The 18526-nt window shown below is 43.4% G+C and overlaps 1 long non-coding RNA gene across 1 annotated transcript in view; it reads left to right on the top strand.

Annotated features, from left to right (window-relative positions):
- LOC133246784 (uncharacterized) overlaps positions 1-15051 on the top strand; it is a 56885-nt gene extending 41834 nt beyond the window's left edge. Inside the window, exons 2-3 of the long non-coding RNA XR_009736174.1 lie at positions 9512-9661; positions 13911-15051. This is a non-coding gene — a long non-coding RNA (uncharacterized LOC133246784). The remainder of the gene's footprint in view (positions 1-9511; positions 9662-13910) is intronic.
- The last annotated feature ends 3475 nt before the right edge of the window (positions 15052-18526 follow it).

Here is an 18526-nt window from a genome sequence, read left to right as displayed (position 1 = left end):
AAAAACTACACAGGACACCAAGCGTGAACTGGGGCTGTCTGGGTGAACTGGGGTATGTTACCTCACTGGCTACGAGTGCTATCTATCATCATAGCATCCCTTTGTGAAAAACCCCCAACAGCAAGGGCAGTCAGGAAATACCTGAGCAGAATCTTAAGGTAGGTTGAAAATTGTCAAAGTATGAAAAGCAGGGTTTTTTTAAAGTTGTTTGTAAGGCTTTTATTTATCTCAGTTATCACAAAAACCCTATGGGTGGGCCATATTACTCTGATTTTGTGGCTGCTGTTGTTCAGTCACTCAGTTGTGTCCAACTCTTAGCTACCCTATGGACCGCCAGGCTCCTCTGTCCATGAGATTCTCCCAGCGGACATACTGGAGTGGGTTGCCATTTCCTTCTCCAACTCTCATTTTACATGTGGGGAAATCAGGGCTTAGAGGGGGTTAAGGAATTTGGCTGAGGTCCCCCAGCTATGACTTGGAGAAGCTGGGATGCAAGCAGAGGTCTGTGACTCCAGCGCTGAGGGGCCCGGTAGGTTCTGCATATACAGTGGCTCGGTGTTAGAGATGGTGAGCAGATTGGGAAAGGACTTCATGTTGGCAAAAACTGGGGTGGGGTTGTCTGATGAGGATGCTGCTGAAGATGGGTGGAGGGCAGGTTGTAACGGGCCTGGGAGGCCAGGCTAACTTGAATTAAGTCCTGAGAGTTGCGGAAAGCCCACCGTGAAACTCCCATTGCCCATAAAGACTGGTGACTGCAGTCTTCACCCACCTCTCCCTTCCTCTCCACTTCTTTACCGGTGTTTACCGTGTGTGTGTGTTAGTCACTCAGTCGTGTCTGACTCTTTGCGACCCCATGGACTGTATGTAGCACTCCAGGCTCCTCTGTCTATGGCATTTTCCAGGCAAAAATACTAGAATGGGTAGCCATTCCTTTCTCCAAGGGGGTTTCCCAACCCGGGGATTGAACCCATGTCTCCTGCATTGCGGGCAGATTCTTTCCCTTCTGAGCCAGCAGGAAAGCCCACAGTTGTAACTGTGGCTAAGTTAAATACTTCCAGTGCTTTACTGGATACTGTCTTGTATAGTTTTCTCACTGTTGTATGTGTGAGTTTGGTCTTTTCATACAAAAATCTCAACTTCTTTAAGGCAGAGATTGATGTTGCTGTAGATTTCTTAATAATTCCTGCTTGGTGCTGAGCACACAAGAAACGTTCAAAAAGACATTTCTTGATGGAAGGAGGGTTGTCAGTGAATGGGTTTTGGATTGCATTCTGTTGATTAATATCACAATTTTTTAGAACTTTGACTTGAGTTTGAACCTGCTTTAGTTCTGCTTTTTTACACTCAGCTGCTTGGTGTTGTTCCGCAGCTCCCCCCATCCACCCCCGAAGACTTCCCTTTGGTTCTTTGTGCCTGGGGCTTCTGTTTTAGGTGCTTAACCTTGCTTCATGGTTACACTTCCTACCTCCTTTTCTGCTCCTACTGAGTAACAGGTTCATTTTCTTCTAGACATTCAAGGTCGGATGAGTCCAGGTGGGCAGACAGTTGATTTATTAATACCTTGTTGACCAGGCCCGTTGGTGGGTTACTTGATTTTAGTCTCGACTGATTAATCTTCACAGCTTTTGGTAAATCTAGTCAGATCTAAATAGGACTAGAATTCTGGAACTGTGATATGCAGATTGGAAATTGCCAGCCACAGGTGACTATTTAAATTAATTAAAATTAGATAAAATTAGATAAAATTTAAATTTCTGTTCCTCAGTCACACTAGTCACATTTCAAGAGCTCAGTAGCCACAGGTGGCGAGCAGCTACCCTATTAGCAAGGATTTAGAATCTTTGCATCCTTCCAGAAACTACAAGGCAGTCGATTGTAGGCAGGAGTATTGGATTAGTTAACAAATCCTGGGCCACCTCTGAGCACTATAAAACGAAGCTTTGATAACTGATTCTTCCTCTGGCTGATTAATAATTTAATATAATATTAGTAAAATATATAATTATTAATATAATATTAATTTAATTAATATAAAATTAATATAATATTAGGATTCCTATGGATAAAATGACTTCAGAGTACTTAAATAGCCCTTTGTTTAAGTGTCTATGAATTGGAGAAGGCAGTGGCACCCCACTCCAGTATTCTTGCCTGGAAAATCCCATGGACGGAGGAGCCTGGTAGGCTTCAGTTCATGGGGTCACGAAGAGTCAGACATGACTGAGCGACTTCAGTTTTACTTTTCACTTTCATGCACTGGAGAAGGAAACAGCAACCCACTCCAGTGTTCTTGCCTGGAGAATCCCAGGGATGGCAGAGCCTGGTGGGTTGCCATCTATGGGGTCGCACAGAGTCGGACACGACTGAAGCGACTTAGCATAGCATAGCATGACTTCCAACAAATCTGTGCGCTGTGAGTTCTTCCAGAACAGGGGAGGTGTGTTAGCTTTCCATCTCCCAGGCTTGAATTTGTGTTTGGTGCAGAAAGGACTCAAAAAAAATATCGGGATAATGACTAAATAAATGCTTGGAAACATCATTTCATTTCCTCTTATTGCTGATTATAACTATTAGGCTCACAAATTATGTTCTGAAATATACCTTTTTTTTTTTTAACCTATTCTTTTTTTTTTATGCTGTATAATCTGAGAACATGAAAGAAAGAAAAAGTTCAGAAATGAAATACAAATTCATTTGAATGAAAATATGAGAAATCTCTGTTGGGGGGACACAGAAGGAAGGGCTCCCGGGGGCCCACGTGGGGTCAGTGGAGGCCTTACTCTGGGGGTAGCGTGGCCCTAGTCGCCTTTCTTGTGGAGTTGGCAGGAGCTGACATGGGGCATCCTGACTTTGGAGGCTGCAGGTGGCCTGTCCCTGGGTCAAGGAAGGCAGCACAGACTGTGGAAAGTCAGCTTCCTAGCCCTTTCCTTCCCTGGAGGGGCCGCTGCCAGGGCCCTGTGATGCTTATCTGTTCTCTGCAGGTCTGTGGAGTGAGGTCATCCAGGAAGTTGAATCCCTTTGATACAATTATCTCTGCATCCTTGGCTCTTTGGAGAATGACCAGTGACCCCCATGCTTCTTACGTGGTCGGAACAGCTGTTGTGGGGTGGGATGCCAGGTGGAAGGCCCTGTGTGTATGTGTGTCCTTCCCCAGCTGTCAGGATGTGGGCCAGTGAACGGAGGTGGGCGCCCCCAGGAAAGCACGCTCATGCTGCAACAGAGGAGACAAGAGGGGAGAGGAGAACTTAATGGGTGTTGGAGAATCTGTCTCTCTGTCTGTCTCTTTCTCTCTCTGTCACACACACACACATACGTGCATATAGACCTACATTCACCATGACAAAGCCCAGAAGTGTTTCCTCTTCAATTTGTCTCAGTTGACAACCAGTTAGGCCAGTTCTAAGGGCTCACTCTTCCTGAAGGGGTAGGGGTGGGTGACTTTTGGGAATGAGATTTCTCCACAGCCCTGAGCCCATCTTTTGCTGTACTCCCTCTTGTATCTGGATACCTTCTCTACTCAGTAGGAATCCTGTGTAACAGACCCCAGATCCTCACAACTGGTGCCCCCCTCCCTCTCACTGGCTCAGCCTCACCTGTGCTTGACTTGTCCACACCAGAAATAACTCGTTTGGGTCTTTCTCTATTCTGAGGCTCCCTTCGCTCCCGCTGCTCCTGTTTTTCTGTCTTTCATCCCTGGTTGATCACTGACGTGTGCTCTGAGCCATCCGACGGCGTTTGTTGGCAGAAACAGCAGGTCTGACGGTTTAAGCACTTTTCTGTCTGAGCCCATGAAGCAACCTGAAGTCCTTAGTATTCAGGGAGTTAGAGAGCATTTCTCTAGAAAGAGACAAAACTCCCATTGTGTGTATGCAAGTATTATTCATATCATATGTAATCCATAGCGAGTAACAAGCTAGAATAGTGAATTGTCGGCTGGAGACCATGAGGGACAGTTTCCTGCTTCCCATTAGTGGAGGGGAGGGGGGCAAGAGCTGTGGGTGTTTGCGGTTCGGTCCTCCCTTCCTCTTGGGAGTGTTTTACCAGTCTTCACTCAGATGCTGTGGTAACCAAGGCCGGGGAAGGAAACACATGACTGCACTCCAGGGTTTAGTGGAGGGGCTGCTTACAGTTGGGGTGGGCCGGGGGCAGGGGAGCACTAGGTGGCAGGTAACAGTGGGAGCTGTTACCACCGGGGAGGAGGCGGGGGAAGGAGCTGGGGGTGAGGGAGGGAGCAGCTAGAGCTGGAAGGGTGGGGGGCGCCCTCCAGGGGATGTCCCACCAGAGGAGCACAGCCTCTGTTAGAACCACAGCACAGCAGGGAGCGAGCTGGGGGACAGTCACTCCTGCCCTGTTCGCCTTCCACCTTCAGATCTTCCGCTGGTGTTCTGGGGTCAAATCCAACTAGAAGCCAGGGAGCAGGACAGCTGGGGTGGTACATTGTGAAAGGGGTGCCCCGAGGGCACAGAGCAGAGCAGAGAGTGAAGCAGGGCCCAGGCATCGTGCCTCCTCCAGCAGCCCCTGTGCTCTGGGAGAGGAGCCTCCACCCCCAAACACATCTCCTCGGACTCTGTCAGCTAATCCCCAGCCAGAAGATCCACCCCTGGTCACAGTGCCTAGTTCAGGACACACCACCCAATTTAGGCCAATGAGCCAAAATTTTTTTCTCTAGAGACTTTTAGAAAAGAAGACGCTTCATTTTTAAGAGAGCTACTGGGAGAGAGTTTTCCCTTTCTACTAGACATAAACAAGGGAACACATAGCCCCTATAGCTGCTTCCAGCCAGTTTGCAAACATGCAGACAGTCAGCTTTAAGGATGAAGCAGGTACTGCTGGAGACAGGATGAGAAGAAACTGTGACTCTGGTGCCATGATTTGGCTCCCAAAACTCACCCTATGACTACTTGTTAATCACTGAGCCAGTACCATCTCTTTTAGTGCTTACGTCAGCTTGGGGTTTCTGTTACTTGCAACCAAAAGCATCTTATCAAAGCCACTAGTGTTGGGCCCGGAACCAGAGAATATTCTTCTAGTCGGTGCATTGCAGAAGGGGAAGCACCGCAGGGCCAGACAAGCTGTAGTTTGCTAGCAAAAACTGTAGCATGCATGAGAGGGAGGGTAAGAACAGGACCAAGTCCAGAACACCTGGGGCAAGCTGGAGTCATGGAGTCAAGGGTTCATGTTCGGTGCAGACAAGACTGAGTAAAGTACAGGTCAGGAGTGATGGGGAATGCCCAGGCACGGTGGTGAGTGTGTCTGTCTGACTGGCTTAAAAGGCCTGGGGCAGGCTGCACAGACGGTTTTGAATGAGGTCATCACCTTTAAGCAGGAGGACATGGCTGTCTCCAGGTTTCTTGAGAATATTTGGCTGGTTGCATTCTCAGCATGACCCATCATGACTCTTTAGGGAGTAAGCCTTTGGACCCATCCCATGGTTTCCGTCAGGCCAGCCAGGGGCAGAGAAAGGATGAGGAAGGCTTCCCTGGCTGGCCCTTGCTTGGCTGCTGCAGGCAGCAATACAAAATATTCTTCCACCACATCTTCCTTTGTTTGGGATTTTAATAGTTCCTCTCCATTTTAAGATGAAAGATGTGTTCTCCTGGCAGTTCTGTTGGTGAATAGGAGGCTGATGGTAATAGTTAGAGTTATATTTATTGAGCACTTAATGTGTCTTCATATATGTCTGGCTCTCATCCCAGCACTTTATTTATTTATTTATTTAGGTGTTAAAGAGATGATAGGATTTAATTGGACATAATTGATATTATTAGTGTATTAAAGTTGTATGGCACTGGTGCACACAGATCATCTCTTCAAACACATCCAGAAGGTTCATGCACACTTTATTCAGATTTATGAATTTTAGAGTCACCCTTTCTTTATAAATAATGGAGCATTTATATATTCATTACTAGTCCTAAATCTTTTTCTTTTTTTCCCTATGCTTTTAATCCAAGCACTTTATATGCATTAACTCATTTAATCTTTACCATATCCTTTGAGATAGTTGCTATTATTTTTCCCAAGAGGAAGATGAGGGAAATGAGACATTACATGAGTTGAATTTTAAGTGTGTTGGGAAGGGTTTTAGTCATTTGGTTCACCCTCTATATAAAAATTTGAAATGTTGTCTACACATAAGATAATTTAAATATGTGTATATGGTATAAAGAATAATACAACAAATTCACATATGAATGTGAGAAGTGGTTTGAGCCACAGCCAGTTTGAGAAGTGGTACTTGAAAGTGCTGTGTGTCACTTCCCTAATCCAGAAGCTCACACCCTCTCATTTGCGTGGTTTTATTGCCTATAGGCCTGTCCAGCCTGTGTCAGGCCTTTTAACCCCATCAAACACACTTAAAATCTCAATACATCGTTTACAGTTGTAAGCTTTTGAACTTCATATACCTGATATTATTGTGTATGTAGTATTCTAAATTACGCAATGTGATGTGAGATTTATCCATGTTGATGCAGGTAACTGTTGACTCAGTTTTCACTGATCTGTGATATCTCTTCTTATGAATATACTGTACTTTAGTTTTGCTGCTGTGACTGGACATTGGGCAGGGGTTTCTTACTGTTTAACTTTGCTACTGGGTCCACTCCCATACTGTCTCTTGGTGCCCACAGGCCAGAGTTTCTCCAGGGTATAAATCTAGGAGTAGCTGGCTCATTTGTAGGGCATGCACAGCCTTGAGTGCCCTAGTTGATGACTAGGAAGTATTTGTGTCAGTTTGTACTCCCACAAGCAGTGTAGAAGGGTTTTCATTATACCACAATCTTGCTTACTCTTGGTATTGGCAGATTAAAGCACTTTTTTCCCTGAGTATGCTAGAAAGTATAATTGCATTTATTTGCTTCAAATCCATACTCAAGTAAGACTCATAGATTACAATTGTTTGATATAACTCTGGAGTCTTTCTTGGGATATAGATTTCCTCTCTGTCTTTCATCTTGTTCTTTACAGTGTCTTTGTTGAAGAAATCAGGTCATTTATTCTGTATAGTTTCCACAGTCTGGTTTTTGCTGATTGCATTCCAATGTGTCAATCAGCATGATTCACAGAAGCCTCTATTTCCTGTAAATTGGTGGTAAGATTTAGAGAGCTGTTCACATTTAGCTTTAATTTTTTTGACAAGAATGCATCAGGCAGTGTATTGTACTTCCATCCATCAGACAGCATATATTAATAATATCCAGTTACCTGTTTTTTTTTAAATGATATTAACAATGGCCATTCATGATTATTACCTAGATTTATTATTTAATTATGGTGTTGAAGTATTAAAATCATATTGCTCCCACTTCATTTATTAGTTGCTGCTGCTGCTAAGTCACTTCAGTCATGTCCGACCCTCAGAGACCCCATGGACTGCAGCCCACCAGGCTCCTCCATCCATGGGATTTTCCGCAAGAGTACTGGAGTGGGGTGCCATTGCCTTCTCCTCATTTATTGGTTAGGATACTTCTATAAAGAAAGCCTTCTCCTCATCAACAATTGGCATTCCAAGATACAGTTTTGTAAGTAGATTCAGTTTGCTTGATTTGGTCCTTTTATTTACTAGTTTTCAAAGGGACACACTGATACCCTGTGTCCTCTAGATATGACCAATGAATTTTGAAATTTATTATTGCATTTAAAATATATTTGATATTTTAATCCATTGCAGCTATTAAATCTATTGATGCCCAATTGTTCCACCTTTGGCTACTGGGAGCCTATTTAAGTTGGTTTGTATATCCTTTTGACCCATCTGTAATATTTTCCAAATGCTTCTTAATTTTCTGGTGTGACAAGAAGTGCTAGATTCTTTTTTATACATTTTATGTTACAGACTTGGAATCAGCCATTTCTCCAGAATTCTGGGAAATGATATTAATGTTTAAAGTAACAATCTGGGTGCTAGGGCTTGTTATTTGCTTATTGTTAACCAGGCCACAAGTCTAGAAGTCATGTTTGAGCCTTTCTATCGCAACCCACTTCCAATCAATATGGAAATCCTTTCCTTTCTAGAGTCTGGCCATTTTTGCCATCTTCATTACACCAAGTGTTCTATTCTGCTCAGGCTGCTACAACAAAATTCCACTGACTGAGTGGCTTATGAACAGCAGAGATTTGTTCTGACAGTTCTGGAGGCTGAAGACCAAAACCAAGGCGCCAGCCTGGTTGCTTTCTGGAGAACCAGCCCTCATCTGGCCCATAGCTGGCATCCTCTGCCTGTGTCCTCACTTGGTAGAAGGAGCTGGGGGAGCTCTGTGGGGTCTCTTTGATAAGAACACTAATTCCATTCGTGGAGACTCTGCCCTCATGACCTAAGAACCTCCCAAAGCTGTCATCTTATAATACCATCAGATTTGGGGATCAGGATTTCAACATGTGAATTCTGGAGGAGCACAAACATTCAAACCATGGCCCCAAGTTGTCTAGGTCATCATCGCCTCTTGCTTGACCTGTTGTGTTATTTGGCGCTCCAGCTTCTAGGCTTGCCTTTCTATGGTATGTTCTCCACACAGCATTCTGGTGAGCATTCTACATGTTAACTCACCCCTCAGTGTCTTTCCAGCTCTTTTGAATAATTTCCAAGTCACCAGTTTGCCCTCACGCATCTCTGTCACCTGGCCCCTGTGCCATCTCTCTCCATGCCCCCCCACCCCCATCTTCTACACTCTTCATTTGCTTACTCTGCCGCAATCCCCACCTCTGTCTTCCTCAGGCCTGGCTTAGGGGCTTTTACATTTTCGGGTCCTTCTGCTTAGAAAGCACTTTGCTTTAATGTCTGCATGGATCACTCCCTCACTCCTTTCAGGTCTTATTTAGGTGTTACATTTCTCAGGGTACTTTCTTCACCCGACTAGACAAGATTTCTCCCCTATTTAGTTACTCATTAGCCTCCTTCCCTTTATTTATTTTTCTTCTAGCATTTGTCACTGTCTGATCTGCATGTTTGTTTATCATCTGTCTCCCACTATTGGAATATAATCTCTTTCAAGGCAGGGCTTACCTGTTTTGTTCACTGCTATATCTCCAATATCTAGCTCACAGCCTGGCACGTAGCATTCAAGAAATATTTATTGAGCGAATGAGTGAGTACAGGTTGGCTTTAAGTGACAAGTTCTCAGGGGAAACCACTTCCCCTTTGACCCATACCCATAGTTTTGCCTTCATGCAGCAGTTTTATTCTTGTTTTTATTGTTGTCATTCACCCTTTTCCTAAAAGTGTTGGTAGCCTTTTGGAGATCTAACTTAATTCATGGAAGTGGGGTGGCGGAAGGAAGCATCTGCCTTTTGACTTGATATTTTTCAAGGGCCCAAGGCCACATTCATCTTTCTGATGAGTGAATATCAGAATACAACCCGAGGCAGCTTTGGCTTCACCACTGTTTAAAAATTCTGAGTTCCTTCTCTTACTTCATTTGGAGGAGGGGTCCTCAGAGGATTTCCCTTACTTTCTTATGAGCTTAGTTATACATTTCTACCAATTATTTCTTTATTTTCTTTTACATTTCAGATGACCTGGCTGATAGTAGTACTGAATCTGGAACTCATCAAACCTGCTGTTTTTCATGCCCTGCTTAGCAACCCAGGGGAGTGACTTGCCCAAGGTCCTACTGTAAATGGAGTCGCTGGGAGCAGACCCTGAATTCCTCAGCTCACCATGGTGAGTGCTTGACGTCCACCTTGGAGTGGGGCTGTGCCCTATTTTCTTAAGAGGGTCTAATAGAACAGATATTTCTAGCTTAATGTTTATAGTCCAAGAAGGTAGAAAGGAACAAAAACAATAATCGCAACACGAGAGTCTCCAGTTCTAAGGAAACTGTTGTCAGCATTGAGGGCTATAATAGCCACTTGTAAATGTGTAATGGGAAATAGGTGTGGGGCTTGCGGCTGATGTCAGCAGGGTAGCTTTTGTCAGAAGCTGCTCTTTTTGCTTTTCCTTTAGAAGGCAGATCTGAAAGACCCATTTTCCTCAGAATTTCTGCTCCGAGGTGAGGCTGGAGGCTGTCTCCTTTCACTCCTACCCTTCATTTAGGCTGCACCCAGGGTGGTTTCCAATCATCATGGAAACATTTGTACCTTGATAATTACAGTAGATTTAAAAAAATGTTTATTGGCTCTGGTGCAATAGTGTTGCTGAAAACAGGCTGTACTTTAAGCAAAATGGCTGCAAGTTTGGCGTGCTCAGAATACTTTGCAAATCAGTTGACAACTGAGATCTTCATTCAGTCAGTCAGTCAATTTTGCTTCACATGATGCCACTGACATTTAAAAGAAAAATCCTTATTTGTCTCATTGAACTGACTGACTTTGGGCCTGAATTGACTTAATTGCATGGTTGCTTTTGATATATGGTAGCTAGAGATTGCTCTGCTGGGTCATCATCAAATGTAACAAATAGGTCATGAATAATAGTGGATAGCCCCACTGGGCAAATGACTTGCTAACTTGTTTCTTGCAAAATAACTTACTGCTGCCAAGCTATCAGTAAGTTGGTTTAAAAGGCATGTGAGTAATAGACAGTGCAGTGTTCTGTCCATTGAATTCAATTTTAATGTATCACATCAAATCATTGGGTCAGTCAATCCAGTACCAATTTTTGGTAGATAAGGTTTTGATGACTTTCAAAATATAGGCAGTGGGGTATCCTGGGATATCTACCTTTGAAAATTCCCTTTGTAAAAACAGCAGTAAGTTATGTTTTCTAACCACAAAAGTATTACTACAATGCATATTTGGAAATTTCACTCACCTAGAGGTGGTGACAGTTAACACTTTAGTATATTTCTTTCCAATCTTCTTTTCACACATTTTTTACTAATTGAAATGATACTGTATCCTGGTGTGATTTTTTTTTCACTTAATTTGTATACTCTTGGGGTTTTCTTCCACTGAACATGATGACTAGAATATTCCCATGTTATTATCAGTTTTCCATAAATATTTTAACGGTACATAGCATTGCATCGTATGAATGCAGAATAGCTTTTTTTGGTTTTTGTTTTTGATTCATGTATCTTTGGCTGCACGGGGTCTTTGTGGCCACCAGGGGTCTGTTGCTGCCCGGGCTTTTCTCTAGTTGTGGCGCACGGCCCTCCCGTAGCCGTGGCTTCTCCTGATGCAGACACAGGCTCCAGGGAGCACAGGCGTCAGTCGTTGTGGCACAGGCGCTTAGATGCCCTGCGGCCTGTGCAAACCTCCGGGACCAGGGCTCGAACCCATGTCCTCTGCATTGGCAGGCAGATTATTAACCACTGGACCACCGAAAGTCCCAGAATAGTTTACTTAAACATTCTCCTACTGTTGAACAGTTGGGCTGTTTCTTTGTTATCTCTTATTATAAATACTATTTACCTGAACATATTTGTACGTAAAATTGTTTTTCTCTGTATCTTAAATTATTTTCTTAAACTAGTATCATATACTTATAGTAGAATTATTTAATCAAAGGCTATAGATATTTTTCAGCCTTCTGAGACAAATGGCAGAATTGTTTTCCTAAAGGAGTGTCCTTATTTATATTCAGTCCAACAGGACACGAGAGGATTTGTCTCTCCCTACATAGACCAGTATTATGTAATTCCAGAAAAAATGGGGTATTTCTAAAGAATTTCTATTTGAATTGATGAAAATCATAGGTTTTAAAATTCACATTTTTGGTTAGTCTTAGGATTGAATACATTGTTTTGGTAAGTTTACTAGTCATTTTCAAAGGGGAGGATGAACTAGTCTGTTTCTTCCCTTCACCCATTTATATTTTGGGATCTCACCATTTTTTTTTTATCAAAGGTTTGCATGAAATCTTTTAAAAAATATTTATTTATATATTTATTTAGCTGCAATGGGTCTTCATTGCCACGTGCACAATCTTCAGTTGCACCTTGCAAACTCTTAGTTGGGGCATGTAGGAGCTGGTTCTCCCACCCGGGATTGAACCCAGACCCCCTGCAGTGGGAACACAGAGTCCTAACCACTGGGCCACCAGGGAAGTCCCTGAAATTTTTATATACTATAAATAAATTTTTGTCCTATGTATGATAAATGTTATTATCAGTTAATTATTTGCATTCTATTTTTATTTTGATGTATAAAATCTCTACATTTTTATGTAATCATATTTATCATCTGTTATTTTTTATATTGAATTTAAGCTTGGGACCCAGAAATAAAAGGTAAAGTCATTAATTATAGTATTTATTCTCAATAATGTTATTGAGGTATAATTTATATATCACAAATTTATTTCTTAAGTGTACAATTCAGTGACTTTTAGCAGTTTTACAGAGTTCTTCAAACCTCACTGGAATCTAAATTTGGAACATTTCTATCACCCAGTGGAAACTTCATGTCCATTCGCAGTCACTGCTCATTCCTGCCACTCCTGGGCAAGCTCGGTCTATTTTTGCCTCTATGAATTGCCTTATAGTCAACAGCTCATGTAAATGGAATTATACATTGTGTGGTGTTTCATGACTGGCTCCTTTTACTTGGTCTGTTTTCAGAGTTTAGCCATGTTGTAGCGCATATCAGTATTTTGTTCCCTATTGTGGTTGAATAATAAGTCCATTGACGGGCATACCACATTTTATTTATCCGTTCATCCTTTGATGAACATTTGGGTTGTTTCTACTTTTCGACTGTTACAAAACATCTGCTATGAACGTTCATATACAAGTCTTTGCACCTATGTTTTTATTTCCCTTGAATAGATACCTATGAGTGGAATGACTGGGTCAGCTGGTAAATTCATGCTTAACTTCTAAAGAAACAACCATGTTCCAAAGTGGTTGTGCTATTTTACATCTCATCAGCAATGTTTCCATTTCTCCAACGCTTGTTATTGTAATTATAGTCTATTTATATTTCATGCCTTCATTTGTCTCTATTTGGTTTTATTTGTCAAGGCAAGGATTTAAAATAATTTCCCCTTACTCCATTTGTCATGTCTTTTTGTATATTACTTTAGTATATTCAATTCATATTTAAATGAACATTATTTTATTTTATTTTCTATCTTTTGGTTGTGCTGCATGGCGTGAGGGATCTTAGTTCCCTAACCAGGGGATTGAACCCACACCCCCCGCAATGGAAGTGCATGTCTTAACCACTGGACTGCCAGGGAAGTCCCTTAAATGAATGATTTTTTAATGATCTTTTTTCTCTGAGTATTTCCTTTTGATACTCTTCAATGTAAAACTTCATCTTTTTCCTTCTCATTTGAGCAAAAGCAAGCATTTCCCAGAAATTAAGTCAATGAAATGCCAGGATAAACTACAATTTAAATTATCAACAAATGCTTCAAATCTTTTTGAAAGTAGTGGAATAAAAGTACTTAAGAAAAACCAAACATTTGAGTGTATTTATTCTCAAAGCATTCACCTGGAGTGAATGAATCAAGACTGATGAAGTGATTCCTCAAGTCATTTTGGAGGACTGTTTTTTTTTGAGTTGCCCTGTGGTGCTCCAAGCATATTATTTTGGCCCTCCTAAGTGATTATAATGTCTGTGGCAGGTGACATTTATTTTTAGAAAGAGCATAGAGTCATTTGGAACCAAACATACTCAATAGAGCAAGTGATTGAATTGAACCAGAAATATGGGCTGCATAGTAACACTCCCTACACACACACACACACACCCACGGTTGCATTATGTGTGTATTTCCTAGATTAAACCAGAAAAAAAAACCCTCTAAAAATAGTTACCAATATACTTTTAAATAATAACACTATTTGGTGAACAAGAGAATAATCTTCTGCAGTAATATCTTTAAAGGAAAAACATTCAAAGAGTTGTATAAGTTATAGCGTATTTGTTTAAAATTTTATCCCTCTATTTGATAGTAACACTTCATTTCAAAGGGAACTTTAATAATTCCAAGTTCAAAGTTTTATTCCTACTGTTTCCCACAGGAGGCTCTAATCACAAAGCCGGTAAGAAGAGGCCCTTGCTTTGGTTTGAAGCTCCCCACTGAGCACGTTCCGAGTTTCTGGTCTCATTGGCACCGTGTGTTGAACTCAGTGAGTATCACGCACATCTATGCTTACTGTAGGCTTCTTCGGCATGCTAATGATTCATGTTTCTTACAAAAATGCTTGGAAAAGTCTTTTTTCTTTTGGTTTTTGGGCCTCCTCTCACTATATCTATATTCAAGGCGTGTTAGATAGACAACACAAAAGATCTCCTGAAGGCTGAGATGTAAACATTCCGGATTGAGTTGGAGCAAAGATAGAACTGCCTGGCTGTCGTCAGAAGGTGGTGGAGAGAAACCCCAGCATCTAACTAACTCTCCTGCCTTTGTAGATAGAGTGTTATCAGAGTTTCCTGGATGAGCTTTGACAGGCTGTATGGCTTTTGACAGGCTTCCCAGGTGGCTTAGTGATAAAGAATCTGCCTACCAATGCAGGAGATGCAGGAGACTCGGGTTTGATCCCTGGGTTGGGAAGATCCCCTGAAAAAGGAAATGGCAACCCACTCCAGTATTCCTGCCTGCAGAATCCCATTGACAACAGAGCCTGGTGGGCTACAGTCCATGGAGTCAAAAGAGTCGAACATGACTGAGCAACTGAACATGCACACACACGGCTTCTGACGTGTCCTTGGCTGTCAGTTTCCTCAACTGTAAAATGGGCAAGTGTAAAATATTTGTCTCACAAGATATAGCAAAATTGAAATGTAATGGTTCTCAGCACAGTATGTGGCCATTAAGCATTTAAATGACAGTAAGTCCCATTGCTGTCACCATCATCAGTTGTCACGATCATCATCACCCCTTAGGACCTGCCAGGGTGCCTGTTTAATGAAAGCAAAATAAATGTTACCTCATACTGGCCACGTCCTTGTGTTCTTTTCCTAACTTACCACAGAGCCTGGCGTACAGCCAGCACGCAATAAATGAATATTAAATGAGTGAAAAAAAGTCTACTTTAACTGTGTGGTTGCCAGATGTAGTTCACATGGATATTCAAAAAAATGGTGTTTAATGTGATTTCTTAATTAAGAACTTCCTCTTCTTCTGTTATGTGCTCTGAGGGTCAGCAGAGTGTGGTTACTACAAACAGGGATGCTGGAGTTGGACTTTCCTGGGTGGAAATCCTGGCATTGCTTCTTGCTTGCTCTGTGACCTAAGACAAGTTACCTCCCCTCTCTGTGCCTCAGTTTCTTCATCTGTAAAATAATAGCACCTTCCTCACAGGGACTAGAGACTTTATACATATAGTGATTAGAACAGGCCCGGCAACCAGTAAAGGCCACGTAAGTATATGCCAGGGAAGGGGAAAGAACTGTACAAAGGATGAAGCAGAGCCCCTGTCCTCAAAGAAGCTTTCCGGTCCTCAGGGTTCCACATATGCCCACGAGGCATGCAACAACAGGAGGGAAAGCCGAGCATGAGGGAAGAGTTGAGTGGTGTCCTGGCATGTGCTAAGCTGTTGTTAAACAACCAGCAATCTGGGAGAAAAAAAGCCCTGACTTAAACAACTCTTCCAATTTCTGTGGTGTAAATATTCCTGCTGTGGCCAGTTTGAAGCCACCGTTGTGCTGATTGTGGAACCGGGAAAAAGCACACACAATCGGTTCCTGCAGGTTGACGTGAGTGGGCTCCAGGACACTGCTGGGTAGAAGCTGCGGGATTCTAGAGGATGCCTCGTATTGGTGATGTGGACAAAGGGCGGTAACATCCTCCAGTCTGGAGACTTCTGCTTGGTTCTGGGAACAAGAGTTCCCTCTATCAAACCAGAGGGAGGGACGCCTTTCCTTCCCACAGCCTACCACTTAAAAATATAATTCCCCTGATCACCTGATACCTGAAAGACTTCAGAAAGTCAGTCTCTTTGACCTTTTACCAGTCTGCCCTTGACCTTGAGCTAGCCGGTGGGTAGCATTACAAAGATGGGGTTCAGGTTTGCTGAGCTTGGAGAGAGAGAGTAGAGGAGTGGGGCCCTCGTCTCCCAATGTTGTCTTCTTTGGGCATCTCAGGGAGAAGCAACCACCAGAATCCTGGCCCCCACTCTGACCTAATTCCCTGGGGGAACTTTAAGAACGCACTTAAACTCACCAATAAAATGGGTAGAATAACGTGATGGTAGTCATTCCTTTCATCATCCCTAATGACTCAAGTGGTAAAGAATCTGCCTGCAATTCAGGAGACTCAGAAGACTCGGGTTTGAGCCCTGGGTTGGAAAGATCCACTCGAGAAGAAAATGGCAACCCACTCCAATATTCTTGCTCAGAAAACCCCATGGACAGAGGAACCTGGTGGGCTATGGTCCATGGGGTCGCAAAGAGTTGGACACAAAGAGTTGGTTGTGGGAGGCGACTGAGCACACAGACACAGTCAGTACTTCTCCCACTGAGGGTTCCCCGTTGCCCGCTAGAACAGAACGCTCCTGGCAGCTCTTTGCCCTTGGCCGCAGTGCTCGCCGTATTCCAAATGACGGTTGTTTGGTCAGTGTGGACGCTGCAGAGAAGGCGGCATGGGAGAGCTAGCAGCAAATACATATTTGTTGTGTGAGTGCGCTGAGACTGGGGTTCATTATGGAGCACGAGCTGTCCTGTCCTGACTGATACAGGATGCAGTGGTGAGACTCCAAAGCAGATATGCGCTGTGGATGGAAATGTTCTGTCAGCATTAAAGCACTCTACCTAAGGAAGCGATTGGCATGTCTAAATTAGCAAGCGGGGGGAAAGCTCATTCTTGGAAAATTGCTTGCAATTATTTCTTTGAAATAGAAATTGAACTCTCAGGAACTACATCTGATCTCAGGTCTGTACAACAGGTCTGATTTGCTGTTAGCTTTCCTGGTACAAGACTGGAGAGCAGTCAGCTTCTAGCCTTTGGTGTTTCTGGAAGTGTTAGTGAGGAAGTAAAAGATGCTTTATTGTTGTTTAGAGATAGGAACAGTGGCCGCATAACAGAAGCCCCTTCACAGCAACAGTAAGAATGGCTTTTCTTCAGTGCCTGTGTGCCAGAACTTGGTGTTAATATATAGAAATGTAACATCTCGCCCCCTTTCCAGAGTCAAAGCTCATCAAAGTTCATATAGGAGGAAGGGACCGGAGCTGGCATTCAGACCAGAGCTGTCAGAAACCCTGCCTTAGGTTTTCCCAAGAAGGCGATAAGGATTCAAGTACAAGTAGTACACTGGGCGTGCGTGCGTGCTCAGTCACTCAGTTGTGTCCAACTCTTTTGCGATCTCATGGACCATAGCCCACCAGGCTCCTCTGTCCATGGGATTTCCCAGGCAAGAATACTGGAGTGGGTTGCAATTTCCTCCTCCAGGGGAGCTTCCCGACCCAGGGTTGAACCCGAGTCTTCTCTGTCTCCTGCATTGGCAGGCAGATTCTTTACCCCTGCGTCACCAGGGAAGCCCTTATATACTGGGCAGTGGGAAGTGATTCAGGAGAAGGAAGGCAGCTAATAAAGGATGACTGTCATATAATTATCATTATGGCCATGGTTTAATCCCCTGGAGATAAAACTCATGACCCAGAATAATCCCACTCAAGGGCTGAGGGTGTTGGGGTATTAATATACCAACAGCTGCTCCCAGGGGCAGAGTGGCCTACTCTGGTTTGGGGAATACGTGCCCTCAGGCACAGAGGCAGAGCCTGGTGATTAGAAGTCATCTTGGAAAGCACATATGCCCAAAGGTTGTGGATTGAGGCATTACAGCATTTGCTCCAGGCTCCAAAGCCTGAAGTCTCCACCACTTCTACCCTGTTCAGCTCCCTCAGTCTCTGAGCCACGGAAGCTCCTCGGCACATCCTCCCTCCCGTCCTGGAGTGCCTCTGGGGCCAAGGAAACCCCCATCACTACTAAGGATTGCATCTAGAGATTATCTGGTGCCCAGCAAGTAGTGGACAGAGCTCATGGATTAAACCACTTTAAATGGGGGTAGTGGAATCCATTTTCTAGGATGGTTGTGGGAATTGAATGAGTACGTGTAGATTTCTTGGAACAGTGTCTGAGGCATGGTAAATGAACAATAAATGTGAGCCACGATGTGGTTGAAGACAATAGATTGGGCAGAAGGTGATGAAGGGAAGGAGCAGTAGGACAAGGAGGGAGAGAGAACAGAGGAGGGATTAAGGAACAGACAGAAAGCTGTTGCCACAATGTACTGTTCACGTGGGCTGTCGGCATCAGCAAACTGCTCTTCTCTCTCCTCTTCTCAAGGTGTGGGGGGATGATACTCTTTATCAACCAGAACACGTATGAGATAGATTCCTGCAGCATCTCTAGTTCTCACTCCTGTTCAAGGTTACCCTCCTGGCAGTGTCACTACTGGACACACAGACAGATAAGCTGGGGCTGAAGTCCATGCTTCTGAGCTGCATAAGGATGCGCTGGGGCTTTCCAAAGGGCTTCTTTGAGCCTAAGCCTCAGAATTTAATGTTTGCTTCTGTGATAATGCCAGTTTATAGAGTCCTGAGTGTGTGTGTGCACGTGCGCGTGCTCACCTGCACTTGTGAGTGTATGTAGGCACATGTGTTTAGCTTGCAGGATGTATACAATTTCAGATATTCT

Source organism: Bos javanicus, chromosome 4 (genome assembly GCF_032452875.1).
Source record: "Bos javanicus breed banteng chromosome 4, ARS-OSU_banteng_1.0, whole genome shotgun sequence".
Lineage (NCBI taxonomy): Eukaryota > Metazoa > Chordata > Mammalia > Artiodactyla > Bovidae > Bos > Bos javanicus.
The sequence above is the reverse complement of the archived record's forward strand: the minus strand, read 5'-3'. Positions and strand labels throughout refer to the sequence as shown.